Raw genomic sequence first — 5,058 nt, 5'->3', positions numbered from 1 at the left:
GCTAGCTAGCCTAGGCTAGTTATGTACAACCGCACTGCATCGTGGGTAGCGTACGCAACAACATTTACGTACATGATTATTGAGAATTTCAATTACCTTCTATTTATTTCTCTCTCTCTCTCTCTATCTATCTCTCGTGAAACAGCAGCTTTTTAGACAACTTGTCTCAATTGAAAGGCATTTACAGACTAAATGTTGTATGCATCTCAAGATCTCTCAATTTAAGACAATTTTAAACTTGATTGTTATTTGTTGAGGCATCATTTGAATTAGGCATTTTTATTAATCACTTGGCTGACATCACCCCATCAAAAAAAATGTGGGGAGGATGTCAGCCAAGTTAGTAATAAACTGCACGCTTACCATCCTGTTCCCCTCAAGGGATGGGTGAATAACACTATTGAAGGGATTGGCAACAATCCAAAGTGAAACCCCTCCATGTACCCCTGGGGGTCTTTGTGTTGAACGGGTTCTCATTCTGCATACCAATGTATGCAAATCTTAAAATATTCAGTCAGTTCAATATAATTATAGATTGGTGTGAATCCCTAGCTAAATAGTTTTCATTAGGATCTGGCAAGTTAGAACCACTGTGCCTAAAGATATTTAGATCTGACTTTGTTCATAGTATAACTAGAGGGACATTCCAAGCACATCATGATGATTTTTGCTTTATTAGTTTGAGGTTATTGGATTGTTCATAATATTACTCAGCTTCTTCAAAATGTTGTCTCTTTTCATTTATTTCTGCTCTAATGTCCCCATGAGACCTCGTTTTCCAGGTGGGACCACGTGAGACACATCTACTGTAGCCTACAGAGTGAACGTTTGACAACAACAATGTCTGCATAGTACTGTAATATTTTATTTCTTTAGATTATTATTTACTTGCTTTGGGGCACGGCAGCAATATGCAAAGTCTTATGACTGATGATTCTCTGATCACCAGACTTAATCGTACTCATATTCTTTACAAATTGGTCATAGTGCTGTATCGAAGCATTTTCGGCACTTTATGAACAGTCAGCCTCCACTGAAAAACCCTAAGTCTAAGAAAAAATATTTGATAAAATATTGAATTTGGCCTTTAGCACCAAATCCCATAGAAATGCAATAAATAACAGATTCATAAATGGCACAACAAAAGAGAGGCAAAAAATACATAATAAGGAATAAGGTTTAGAAGTGTCTGTCTTATATCTAGGAAATATAAGAAAGTTCAGGAAATATATATATATATATGTTTGTTTTACACATATTTAACCCCTTTTTGGGGGGTAGGCACAAAACTACCTCTGTACTTCCATTCATTTTTTAAACCAGTAGGGGTTATCTTCAGAGGAGTCACTTGTGGATTGGTCATATTAGTTTGTAGACCAAACCATTCCCGACGCTACAGCCGTTTTCGTGAGACGCTCGATTTTCGGGATGTCTCATGGTCTGACAAACACCACTATAGCTCGGCCACCTTCCACCTCAGCTGCGGAAGGCATCCAAAGGAGGATGTGGTGGATTGAGACGCAGCCCATGCAAAAAAATATATATCTCTAGTTTAAATTGACTGATTTTGATGGAGATTTTTAAATTCTGTTAGTTATATTGAAGCACCGGTTTCTTATATTTGAAAAAGGAAACTGCGTAACCCTGCATAGTCTGCGTAACATGTCTGACATATTTCTGGCGTTGCATCAGGTAGTGACATATATAGACAGTGTTCTTTGTCACTAGGGAACTTAAGCATTACATTTCGATGGGAATATGCGGTTTAGAAAATGTATATATAATATTGTTAGCAGCACAAAGGGAATGTTGTTATTACATTTCCTCGAAACTCGGTTGTCAGGTTTGAGTTAATAGGGGCTTGCCCTTTTTAGGTAAAACTGCATATATTTAAACATATTACAGACAAACAGGTTTTCTAGTGTATTCGTTTGCATTCGTTTTCACACAGTAATATCACAGACAAAAGGGGTTAGTTTAAGTATCTTTGGTAATATCTTCAAATCGGCCTGTGTGCAACCAATGGAAATATATAATAATATATAATATAATATATAATAATATTTGCCATTTAGCAGATGCTTTTATCCAAAACGACTTAAAGTCATGCGTGCATCCATTTTACACATGAGTGGCCCCAGGAATCGAACCCATAACCCTGACATAGAGAACCAGACATTTATACAATGTTGATGTAGAAGTTTTAGAGGTTACATCTGCATCAATAACATTAGCTTAGAAATGGTGTCTTCTTTTTTAGGATACAAAAAATCAGTTGCAACATGTTTGGAAATTAATTTCAATATTTCGTACTGTACAGTATACATAGAGGCCTTATCTCAATGCTTCTGGTGTAGCTTAAATGATACGCATAACGTCACATTTACCCCTCAGGCCTTCACCTATCAGCTGTGATGATACTGATGGTGATGATACTGATGGTGGTGACGAGAGTATGTGAGCAGAGCGTGCCCAATTTGACTGAGCGAGATTCCCAAAGGCTGCCTTTGGCGCCCGCTCTAATTTCGCTCCAATAGCGCTCCAGTAGCGCTCACTTCACAAGCTCAGGGCATGCCCGGCCCAGCATGCATTTGTAGTGTACTTGTGTGCTGCTATAGCCCCTTGCTTTAGCTACTGTCATGGAGCTCACTAAATATTTTCAGAAAGAAACTAATAAAACACGCAGGTGCACAATCAAGAAGGACTTACAAAGATGAGGACGAACACAAAGGGAAAAGGGAGTGCGGTGATGTAATGTCCACAACTAAATAATAATTCTGGAATCTGAAAAGACACATATCCAGAAAGCATGATAGTGTACTTACTATATGCACATGCTAAAAGAAAGGAAATAGGTGGGTAGCTAATTAAGTGTGTCATTGTAGCAAAGTATTTATAAACAAAAAATCAAGATATCTTAAAAGTTTCCTTCATTTTTGTTCTATTATCTATACAATAGGTCATAATGGATTTTGTCCCAATAAGCCTGGCATATTACAACTATCAAGGAGCGTTCAGTTTTGATTTGGTTATTTTGCCTAAAAACCTTTAGGCCTACCAGCCGGGCAAGAGTGGCCAAAAGGGTGTTTAGCATTCCCAGTGGCTCTGCCAGCACAGACAGGATATTCTCCGCTGCTGGCCTGCTCTCCAGGCGCCATCGCCAAACTGGTGTTTCCAAAAATGAATTCAAAGACACTGTAGACTAAGTCTAATAAGGCATTTATTGTTTAATTTGTATTTAATTCTAAGCAATACTTGCACAATGTATAGACTATAGTGATTTAATACAACGAAATGTTGTTTAAATGCTGAGCGCTTAATGTCCATGACTCCCTACCAGCCTAGTGTGTCGCACTCGAAAACGCTTCACAATGTATTTCTTTGTAGGCTATAGCCTTGAAATAATTGAAATAATATAGCCTAAATAATTCATTTTGTTCCTTCTAAGGCTCAGTGTCTGGCTCCTGACCTATTAAGAGTCTTTATATGCTGTTTAATATGACATGTAGCCTATTTGAAATGATGAGCGCTTCTTAAACACACCTTTTCATGTTTATTATAATACTTTTCATTCAAATCATATGGTTTGGTTTCAATACTTCAAAACCAAATGGTAGGTCCAGGTAGTCATAAAAAGTTAGTTAAATTGTGATTTTAATGAATGGAGCGAATTTGGAGCTGCAGTTTTCTTCCTGTGATAGAGGAGCGGATTTTAGTGGAACAGTTGGAAAGGACGTGGAGCGCCAGAGCAGTGCAAGCAATGAGCGAGATTTCCGACTGCTCAACTCTGCTTACATTTACATGTTAGTCATTTAGCAGACACTCTTATCCAGAGCGACTTACAGTTAGTGAGTGCATATATATATATTTTTTTCATACTGGCCCCCCGTGCGATTCAAACCCCACAACCCTGGCGTTGCAAACACCATGCTCTACCAACTGAGCTACATCCCTGCCGGCCATTCCCTCCCCTACCCTGGACGACGCTGGGCCAATTGTGCGCCGCCCCATTGGTCTCCCGGTCGCGGCCAGCTATGACAGAGCCTGGATATGAACCAGGATCTCTAGTGGCACAGCTAGCACTGCGGATGCAGTGCCTTAGACCACTGCATCACAGTGGTGACTGGGAGCGTTCTGGTGCAGAATGGTTGCTGGGTGCAAATAAGTAGCTGTGGTGGTGGATGATATGAGGTTTTTCCTAATAATGCATTCTGAGACCTACAGTATAGTGAAATGCTCTACATACAATTTGTAAGTTCCAAGTTGTATTCGTTTTATGTACAGGATACATATGGTATACAGTGCCTTCAGAAAGTATTTGGTTATTCCACATTTTGTTGTGTTTACAGCCTGAATTCAAAATTGATTCAAATGTTATTTTTTCTCTCACCCATAATACCCCATAATGACAAAGTGAAAACATGTTTTTAGAAAATGTTGCAAATGTATTGCAAATGAAATACAGAAATGAATAATTTACATAAGTATTCACTCCCCTGAGTCAATGCTTTGTAGAAGCACCTTTGGCAGAAATTACAGCTGTGAATCTTTCTGGGTAAATCTCTAAGAGCTTTGCACACCTGGATTGTACAATATTCGCACATTATTCTTAAAAAAATTATTCAAACTGTCAAGTTGGTTGTTGATCATTGCAAGACAACCATTTTCAAGTCTTGCCATAGATTTTCAAGCCAATTTAAGTAAAAGCAGTAACTAGGCCACTCAGGAACATTCAATGTCGTTTTGGTAAGCAACACCAGTGTGGCCTGTGTTTTAGGTTATTGTCATGCTGAAAGGTGAATTTGTCTCCCAGTATCTGTTGGAAAGCAGGTTGAACCAGGTTTTCCTCTAGGATTTTGCCTGTGCCCTGTAAAAAAAAACTCTGTAGTCCTTGCCGATGACAAGCATACCCATAACATGATGCAGCCACCAACATGCTTGAAAATATGAAGAGTGGTACTCAGTGATGTGTTGTGTTGAATTTGCCCCAAACATAACACTTTTGTATTCAGGACATAAAGTTCATTTATTTGCCAAATTTTTTGCAGTTTTACTTTA

This window comes from Coregonus clupeaformis, chromosome 14 (assembly GCF_020615455.1).
Source record: "Coregonus clupeaformis isolate EN_2021a chromosome 14, ASM2061545v1, whole genome shotgun sequence".
Classification (NCBI taxonomy): domain Eukaryota; kingdom Metazoa; phylum Chordata; class Actinopteri; order Salmoniformes; family Salmonidae; genus Coregonus; species Coregonus clupeaformis.
This window is presented reverse-complemented; position numbering follows the sequence as displayed.